This window comes from Aquarana catesbeiana, linkage group LG02 (genome assembly GCF_042186555.1).
Source record: "Aquarana catesbeiana isolate 2022-GZ linkage group LG02, ASM4218655v1, whole genome shotgun sequence".
Lineage (NCBI taxonomy): Eukaryota > Metazoa > Chordata > Amphibia > Anura > Ranidae > Aquarana > Aquarana catesbeiana.
The window spans coordinates 20,744,104-20,754,720 of record NC_133325.1 but is presented as its reverse complement, the minus strand read 5'-3'; the positions used below and the strand labels follow the sequence as shown (position 1 = coordinate 20,754,720).

The 10,617-nt window shown below is 46.6% G+C and overlaps 1 pseudogene; it reads left to right on the top strand.

Annotated features, from left to right (window-relative positions):
• Positions 1–4,175: 4,175 nt before the first annotated feature.
• LOC141129623 (rab-3A-interacting protein-like) lies at positions 4,176–6,879 on the top strand (annotated as a pseudogene).
• The last annotated feature ends 3,738 nt before the right edge of the window (positions 6,880–10,617 follow it).

Genomic DNA, 10,617 nt, shown 5'->3' with positions numbered 1-10,617 from the left:
TTTCCCCGGCGAGGTGGCGGAGCTCAGACGCTAAGCGGCCATCTATGGGCTCGGACGCCACGCCCCTCGGAATTTTAATTCTTGAACGACTGGAGGGGACATAGCTTTGGAGATCCCTGGATAGATAGATAGATAGATAGATAGATAGATAGATAGATAGATAGATAGATAGATAGATAGATATTGCATTAATTTCAGTTATATTGTACATAATAGATTTTATACATATCATAAAAAGTAAACGGGGACGGAAAGTATTTTTCACTCTTTGTTTTCACTCTTTGTTATATTGCAGCCATTTGCTAAAATCATTTAAGTTCATTGTGTGTTTTTCTGTCAATATGGGGTGCTGTGTGTACATTAATGAGGAAAAAAAATGAACTTAAATGATTTTAGCAAATGGCTGCAGTATAACAAAAAAGTGAAAAATTTTAGTGCGCATGCGCGGGGCTCGCAAAATGGCCGCTAAAGCCTAGAGCTCCGCTCGCTCATGACACAGCAGCGCCCACAGCACTGTCCACGGCGCACCGAATGGCTTCAAATCAGCGGGAGACACTCTCCACAGTCCCGGCTACACCGCCATAAGACCAGGGCTCCGGTAAAACAAAATCTGAGGCCATAATTTGAGAAGGCAGGAATGGCCAGGACATCCAAGATGGCCACCGCAGCACAGGCACAGCCACAGACACAGGATCTATGCTCCACAGGCCAGGCGGACTACAGGTCAGAGCAACCCCACATCCCCCTACATTTCCCACCAGGAAGGCAAATGGGATTCCCACCAGCCATCACCCCTTCCCCAGCTTCCACAGAATCCCTCCTCGAGCACTCTCTAAATGACTATTCCCTGTCCCCCATGGGGCCTAACGCAGCGGGACAAACGGGCTACCCTCTTCATGACATCCTGGCCAGAGACCCTGTCTTTCACATGGACACCCTCTTCCACAGGTTCTCTGAGCTACTGGACAAAGGCCTGGCACAAACAGCTGCAAAAATCACAGGGGATCTAAAGGCTGACTTTATCAATTTAGGAGCCCGGATCGATACGATCGAACAAAAAATGGAGGAAACTGTAGCTATCACTAACCAAAATTCTAAGCACATCTGTACTGTGCAGGATCAACTTGACCTAGCCATGGCTCGTATTGACGAACTTGAGAATAGGTCTAGAAGATATAATAGCAGAATTTGTGGCCTACCGGAGACAATACAAAATGTTCCAGAAGCAGTGCAAGACCTGATTAAACAACTGATTCCCAACATTCCCCCGCACCGCCTTGAGCTGGACAGGGCCCACAGAGCCCTGGGGCCCCCCATAAAAGATGGCACCCCAAGAGATGTTATTGTCAAACCCCATCATTACACCGTGAAAGAAGAAGAGATGAGACAGGCCAGGTCTACTCACAAAGTGATGTGCCTGGGACACCAGGTGCAGATGTTTGCGGATCTCTCACCCTCCAAGATCCAGAGGAGGAGAGCATTAAAACCTCTACTTCACACTCTCACCCACAGAGACATAAAATACAGATGGGCCTTCCCGTTCATGGTTAAGTTCTCCGTTAAGGGGAAACATTACGCCTTCTCCTCCCTCCCAGAAGGAGAGAAACTTCTCTTGCACCTGAAAATCATAACCCAGGAAGCTGAGATGGACACCTCCAATGCCGGTGCTAGCTCCAACAAACGACCGACACCCACCAGCCCTCAATCTCTCTTGTGGTCCACAGGAAAAGCAAAGAAGGCCAAAGACAACAACCTAACCTGAAGCTAGTACTCATTTGGACTGCCTCACCTACATCCCGGACGTGCAGAAGAGACCAGAGGAATAGTTCCCCCAAATGTGGGGGGTCCCTCGTGCCTATAGCCTTAAGGCATGTTAGCCAAAAGAAAACAGGTGAAAAAAGAACCATTATAAACTCTGCGTTCAAGTATTATTAAGACAGACTAGGGATGGTGTTAGCCAAGTCTGTATGAATTAGAGACTGCTGCTATCACCAACCAAATGTGGGTGTGTTCCTCTGAATTCAAGTAGCATATATCAAAAAACAGAAGAAAAAGGGGAATTCTTCAGTGAGGAACATGCAGTAGTCAATTTTATAAATATAAATGTAAATTTTATTGAAACAATCACAATAATCACCAATCCGAAGATACACTGTAGAGACAGGTACCATCACCAATTAAAAAAGACAATTTTGTCATAGACATACGCAGATGGCCACCTCTCACAGCCAGAATCTCACACCAAGCAAATGAACTTCATTCATAAATTGTGCATAATGAATTACAACAATAGATTTAAATGCACTAGCATGCTAAAAGTCCTTTGTAATCAGAAGAGGACAGCTGGTTGGGGCAGATGAATGATGCTTGGGCAGTAGGGGAGTAAGGGACAGTAAGGCATGTTAGCCACCCGGGCCTCATTTTCTGAGTTTTCATTTTTTTTCTTGTTTTTTTTTTTTTTTTGTTTTGTCATCAGTTCTCCTTTCTCTTTTGTGGTATTATTGTTGCTGGATTTGCCCATAGCAGAGAAAGGAGGTCACAAGGCTGCTGAACCTTTCCGGATCGATAGTTACTCTTTCCCCACACCTTCCTAAGGGAAAGTTTAACCACTCTGTGCAAGGCTCCCTGACCGGTCCCCCAATGGACACTGCTGTGATAGAGAGGGGATTTGGGAGCTTAGGGGATATTGCATTCTGGGGAGGTGGGGGGCCCTATGCCAGTCAAGCTGTTTGGACACCGTGTTATAATATGAATGTTTTTTATTTTACCTAGAGGAACATGTTCTTTGAAGGGCGCCCTGTTTCGTGACGGAACACTTGCGCATCTGCCTAACCCTTAGACACCCGTTGGTCTCTGGGGGTTAGGTTGTCTGAGTCTAGAAGGGCCAGACATTATCTGATTGCTATCCTAGGGACACGGGGGGTTTCTCCTACCCCGTATCCTTTCTTTCTTTTCTAGGAGACCTTTTCTTATCTGTCCTCTTCTCCCTTCCCTCCTCCCTGCTCACAACAATATGCCTAACTTCACCTTGTGTTTCAGATATTGCACATACCTCCAAGTAAGTGCCCACTCAGACCCCAACGAGACAGAGCGAAGATCCCCCCGATGCTGTCCAGGTTGCAACGCGTCTACAGGTAAGTGAGGGTTGTTTCCGCTGCGTTCCACCCCATCTGCTCCATTGCTGATGGACCCAAAGTTGAACTCCACATAGCATCCCACAATGTCCAGGGACTTAACTCCCCGATGAAGAGGAGGAAGGTTTTAGACTACTACAAGTCTCTCAAGCTAGACATTCTCATGTTGCAAGAAACACATTTTCCCTCCTGGTATAGCCCTAAGTTCCTCCACCCACACTTCCTTTAGTTCTCCCTAGCGAGCGCTGACAATAAAACCAAGGGGGTTGCAATCTTAATATCCAAAAACTGCAAACTTGTAAAGATCTCTGAACATGCTGGCCCAGAAGGTATGTTCCTCCTGGTCAAGGGCATGGTGGGGGACCACCTGTACTCCCTGGTCTCCTACTATGCTCCAAATAGAGGACAAGCTAAATTTTTTCACTCACTAATGCGCATCCTCACTCAGAAACTGGAAGGGACGGTCATCTTTGGTGGAGTTTCAAACGTATCGTTCGATCGGGGGTTAGACAAGTCTAAACCCCCGCGGTCTCAACTAACACGCCCCACAAAAGAAAGCCTCAGAATCGCAAAGATGCTTCACGCCCACGGTTTAGCAGACACTTGGAGGGAACTCAATCCCACCAGAAGGGACTTCACCCATTACTCGCCCCCCCACAACACTTATGCGAGGATCGACCACATACTGACCCCATCCTCCCTCCTCCCATTAGTACACAGAGCCCACATCAGGGAGTCGGCCCTATCGGACTACTCCATTGTAATCATAACAATCAAAACAGGCGCCATGGGTGGGTCTAGAGGACATTGGAGACTTAATGAGTCATTGCTATCTGATCCCATCAGAGTCACAGAAATTGAAAAAGCCCTACAAGAGTACTTTGCACTCAATAAAACAGAGGAAACCTCCCCAGAACTGCTCTGGACCACGCATAAAGATTCATAAGGGGCAAGCGTATTCAGATCTCCACACGGGCCGACATAACTCGGTTAGACAGGGAATACACCGAACTTAACGCTTTACAAAAAAAAGATCCATCCACCTGCTTGCCTTTGTGGGGAACGCGCTGCGCGGTCTCGGGGAGGACTCCTGTGGCTATTGGCCGTTGTTCTCAGACAGGTGTGTGGATGATGTTTATACTATGGCTAGTGATCCCTTGGAAGGATTTCATGAAGTGAATCTCGCATCACCCACAACTCCAGATGTCGGTGTTATTGATGTAAAGCCTCAGGAACCAACTACCTCACCTAATGTTGTCTATAGACATTTAAGTGTCACTTCAAACCCTTCACAACAAAACTCATTGAATGCATCCGACCTACCTACACAACCTGTGTATTCTTCACCAAGACACTTAAGTTGCTGCAATGCTACAGGGAGAAGCTCCAGCTTATCAGATACTTTGTCATGTTCTACCTCTGGATGTCAGACATGTTCACCCAAACACAGTCAGAGGAAGGACAGCAACCGTGCAGAGAGGGAGTTTTTGCAGGGAGCAACACTGACCGATGTAGTGGACGGGCCAGATGATGTGCTTAATTGGAGTACAGACAGCATGTCCCGCCTGCGGAGTCCATCTGTTCTAGAAGTCAGAGAAAAAGGATATCAATGACTAAAGAAGGAGCTTGCTAAAGCCCAGAGAGAGCTGAAACTAAAAGATGAAGAATGTGAGAGACTTTCTAAAGTGCGGGACCAACTTGGCCAGGAGCTAGAAGAGCTTACAGCTAGTCTGTTTGAAGAAGCACATAAAATGGTACGAGAAGCAAATGTTAAACAAGCCACAGCAAAGAAACAGCTTAAAGAAGCACATGGGAAGATTGATGCACTACAGGCAGAAGTTGCAGCTTTGAAGTCTATTCTGTCAACATCCCCAACTTCCCCCACAAAAGAACTACAGCCCGGAGGGAAGGCTCCGTTCAATAAAGGCCATGTCCGAAACAAAAGCACTAGCAGTGCTATGGGTGGCAGCACTATGGACCTCAATGTAATGCAGCCAATAGTGAAGAAATCTAAAGAGGTTGATTTAACACTTTACCAAGAATTCAAAGTGTGGAAAGAAGAGCCTTTGATGGACAGAACAAGTACATTCTTAAAAAGAATGTATCAAGAGGATATATGTCCCTGTTTAACATTCCCCAAAAATGAGCTGGCTGCAGCTGTCCTGGAAGCTGTTGAAAACAACACCTTGAGCATTGAACCTGCAGGGCTGCAGCCTGTAAGATTTGTCAAAGCTTTAGCTGTTGAATGTGGAGGACCAAAGAAATGTGCTTTGAGTGGTCAAACCAAGACTTGTAAGCACAGGATTAAGCTTGGAGACTCCAGCAATTATTACTATATTTCTCCATGTTGTACATTTAGGATTACCTCTATAAGTACCGTATTTATCGGCGTATAACACGCGCCAGTGTATAACATGCACCCCAAGTTTAGGAGGGAATTTTAAGGAAAAAAACTTTTAGGAGGGAAGTTTAAGGGAAAAAAAAAAACTTACATTAAAATGCCCATCAATGCAGCCTTATCGTGTCCATCTGCAGCCTTTTCAGTGTCAGTGCAGCCTTGCCCCAGTGTCCATTGCAGCCTTGTCAGTGCAGATTTGCCCCAGTGCAGCCTTGCCCCAGTGCAGCCTTGCCCCAGTGCAGCCTTGCCCCAGTTCAACCTTGCCCCAGTGCAACCTTGCCCCAGTGCAGCCTTGCCCCAGTGCAGCCTTGCCCCAGTGCAGCTTTGCCGCCGACATACACATAGCGTGTAGATTTAAAAATGGCGCAGCGGAGTTCACAGGTACTCGGCTCTGCTGAACGAGCGCCGCCAAGATCACAGTGACTGGGCAGAGCCGAGATACACATAGCCGAGTGTACTCTCGGCTCTTCTCGGCGCCGCTCACAGTCACACCCAGTCCCGCCCTATGATGGACATAACATAGGTCCAATGGCGGGACTGGGCGTGACTGTAAGCGGCGCCGAGAAGTGCCGAGAACCTGCGAACTCCGCGGCGCCATTTTAAAATCTACACGCTATGTGTATGTCGGCGGCGATCGCCGCGATTGCGGCGATCGCTCGCAATTAGTGGGGATCGGCATATAACAGGCACCCACGATTTTAAGGTGAAAAAAGTGTGTGTTATATGCCGATAAATACGGTAATTTCTTCACATATATTCGGTACATTCATCAAGGACTTGTAAAGCAGCAGGATGTTGACCAGATGTTCTGGGAGGTCATGCAACTGAGAAAAGAGATGTCTCGAGCGAAACTTGGATTTTTCAAAGAAGAACTTTAAAACACTAATGGATTGTACTTGGACTTAATATCTTCCATATTAGTTAGATGGAAGAAATGATATAACACAGGGTTTTGTTTGTCACTGAGATGACACAATATCTATCCTCTGTACTCTGCAAACTACACTGTATGAAACTGGCCTATCCTGTGTGTGCACTACTGACAGTTTATTCCTGAGGACTCTTGCAGACATTAATATCTGTAAATTATTGGTGAAACATGCAAATTTCAAGAAATATAGTGTAGTTTGAAATGTAAAAAAAAAAAAATAAGATCCATCCAAGACCCCTAACACTCTCATTGATAAAGCCAGATTAGACCTCAATCTATCACTCACAGCCAGGGCCTAAAAGTCCATTCGCTGGAGCGGACATAAATTTTACTCGCAGGCAGACAAAATGGGTCCCCTATTAGCGGCCAGACTATCCCCTCCCATCAAGATCAACACATTGCCCCAGATCAGGATAGATGGTCAACCCCCCACAACCAACCCATCCAAGATACTGGAAGCTTTTCAGGGTTTTTACTCTAACTTATATAGCTGATCAGCTACATCCACTGCTGAACTGATCCCTCAGTTCTTGGAGGACCTTCCCATACCCTCGCTAAATGACGCTCACAAACAAAGGATGGAAACACCTATCACGGAAGAGGAGGTATTGGGGGTCATTAAGGATCTCAGAAAGGGGTCTGCACCGGGACCTGATGGTCTATCCATACCCTACTATAAGTCCTTTGCGAACACCCTAGCACCGCACCTGACCTCCTTCTTTAACTTCAAAACCAACGGAGACCCCCTAGACACTCACTTTAATACGGCTTTTATTACAGTCATACCCAAACCTGACAAAAATCACAAAGACGTTAGTAACTATAGGCCAATCTCCCTCATAAATAACGACTTAAAAGTACTCACCAAAATAATGGCTAACAGCTTGTCTTCCTTCATTAGTCAATACATACACAAGGATCAGGTGGGATTCATACCCGGACGACAGGGCCCTGATCAAATACGGCGGGCAATAGATATAACCTCGATTCTACAAACTAACTGGGAAGGGGGACCGAACCAATCGGGATTTCTTCTATCCCTAGACCTGCAGAAGGCCTTTGATACAGTTTCCTGGCCATACATCTTCTCTCTTTTGGAGAGATGGGGCTTCTGCGATCGCTTCCTTGGCCTTCTGCATGCTCTCTACTCCCAACCGAAGGCCCAAGGGCATTACTCCAAACCAATAGACATTATGAGAGGCACCAAACAAGGGTGTCCTTTATCCCCTCTTATATTTGCTATAGCCATAGAAACCCTTGTGATCGCTGTTCGACATAACCCTGACATCAAAGGGGTGACCTGTGGGGACCAGACGCACAAACGCGGGCTATTTGCCTATGACATCCTCCTTTTCCTGACTTCCCCCCTCACTACACTCCCCAATCTATACCAAGTGTTAGAAAAATTTGCCAAAATCTCTGGACTTCAAGTTAATTTCTCTAAATCCCAAGCTCTCAATGTTTCCCTACCTCACCAGACAGTCTCCTCACTAAAACAGTCCTTCAAATGGAGTGACACCTCCATTCGTTACCTAGGTATCTCATTGACGGCCAAAACAGAAACTCTTTACGCTCAAAATTACCCCTCTCTCTTCAGGAAACTGGAGGCAGACCTTAATCTCTGGTCAACGCACGAGCTATCTTGGCTGGGCCGGATCAATTCCATTAAAATGACCTTACACCCCAGACTCCTCTACTTCTTCCTCTCTCTTCCTATACCAATCAGGAAAGATCACATACGATCGTTCCAGAGTAAAATACTAAAATATATCTGGGGTAAAAAGGGATATTGCATCCCACAGAGCACCCTATTCATCCATAGATGCAAGGGAGGGCTAGGTCTCCCAAATTTGCATAAATACTACTTAGCAGCTAGACTAGCCCAATTGTCCACAATTTATTCCAGATATTAAAAAACCGACTGGGTAACTATAGAATGACAGGCTATCCCCAACCACACATTAGATCACGTACTTTGGTGCCCGCCTAAATCTAGGCCACCCATCCTTTCACCCACTTTATCCCACTCTTGTGCCTTATGGAACAGCCTCCAGCACTCCCCAGCTCTGGTCTCCACAGGACGCCCTCTAGCACACCTCTTTCACAATCCCGATTTTGCACCCGGACTGGACATTTCAGCATTCAAATGGTGGCTGGATAAGGGGCTATACCGGATAGGACACTTCTTCACCTCTAACGGACCAATCACTCTCAGTTTCTGTATCAAAAACCTGGAACTCCCTGAATTGGAAAGATTCCGCTTCTACCAGATCACCCATTTCCTACACACTATTTGGAAGGAGAAACCCCCCCAAATTCACAGCATACAAATTGTGGTGTGGACAAGCCATGAAGCAGAGGGGGGGTATCTCGGTGATATATTCAGCCCTCACTTACCCTACTGATAAAACCCCATACATGAAGGCTTGGGAGGCCGACTTCCAATGCTGCAGGGACATGGAGACCTGGCAAGCGGCACTAACCAGATCCTTTAAAGGTATCCAGAACATCTCCCTCATAGATGCAAGCGTCAAACTAATAACCAGATGCTATCTGACCCCTGCCAGGCTAGCAGTACTTTACCCCTCACCCCTCTATGCTTCAGAGGCTGCCACCACCTGGCCCACATATGGTGGGAATGCCCCAAAATCCGCACTTTTTTGGAGAAAAATCTTCTCTTCACTATGATTCACAAGGTGAAGGCTTGCCAGGTCCCCAGGTCCCCAGAGGTGGCAATTCTCAGTGCACGCATCCCAGACCTACCTAAGGCATCCCAAACGCTGATCTACTTTATCCTTCTTTGTACCAAAATCACAATCGCCAAAGCCTGGAAACAGCCGAAACCATCATTACAAACAGTCAAAAGGAAGGTTTCATGGATTATGGCCCAAGAAGAACTTTCCAGCATTTTGACAGACACCACAACGAAATTCCAAAAGATCTGGGAGCCTTGGGCCCAGTATGTGGGAACTTCTATCATACCGGTGTTCAGGTACGAAACACCTCCTAAACCATCCACAGGCATGTTTCTCTAACAGCTCCGCAAGCAGCACACAGATGAACTCCCCCTCCCTCCTCATCAATCCTGAGGACTCCCATTCCCATCCTTCCCCTTCTCACTCTTTTTCCCTTTCTTTCTTCACTTCTCTCTGTATTCTACCTCGCATCAGATTGCTAATTGCTGATACTTCAGTATGAAGCTACCATATGGTAGTCTCCCTCGCTCAGGGGGAATCCCAACCACCTCAATAATCCTGTTGGCTCAGTCCACATAGGCAGAGGAGATGCGGGGGAATTTCCCCGTCCGGCACAGCCAGATCCCGTTGGGGGTGCTGGGGGGGGAGGAACCCTGATGATCTGGGAGCCTTGGGCCCAGTATGTGGGAACTTCTATCATACCGGTGTTCAGGTACGAAACACCTCCTAAACCATCCACAGGCATGTTTCTCTAACAGCTCCGCAAGCAGCACACAGATGAACTCCCCCTCCCTCCTCATCAATCCTGAGGACTCCCATTCCCATCCTTCCCCTTCTCACTCTTTTTCCCTTTCTTTCTTCACTTCTCTCTGTATTCTACCTCGCATCAGATTGCTAATTGCTGATACTTCAGTATGAAGCTACCATATGGTAGTCTCCCTCGCTCAGGGGGAATCCCAACCACCTCAATAATCCTGTTGGCTCAGTCCACATAGGCAGAGGAGATGCGGGGGAATTTCCCCGTCCGGCACAGCCAGATCCCGTTGGGGGTGCTGGGGGGGGAGGAACCCTGATGATCTGGGGGCATAACCTGGAGATTGATAATTTGGTTTTTGGGACTTACTCGTTAACAGGTTGGCCTTCCCAACCGCCCATATGGTTGAGACAATTATTATATTATCGACTGTAACCTTTATGTTTTGTGTATCAGGAGGCTTTCCCTCCTGAGCACTGCGATATGATGTGACATAACATGTTTGTGCTATTTGAAAATAAAAACATATTGAAAGTAAAAAGTGAAAAATTAAGGGGTCTGAATACTTCTGGCTGGCCAGAGATGTGTATTGGCAAATGTTTATATACCACCACCTTACTCTCTGGAAATTCTGAAGGAACTTGTTGTCATTATATCCGATAAAATTAGATAGTTTATGTATAGTAATTTGTGACTTTAATAAC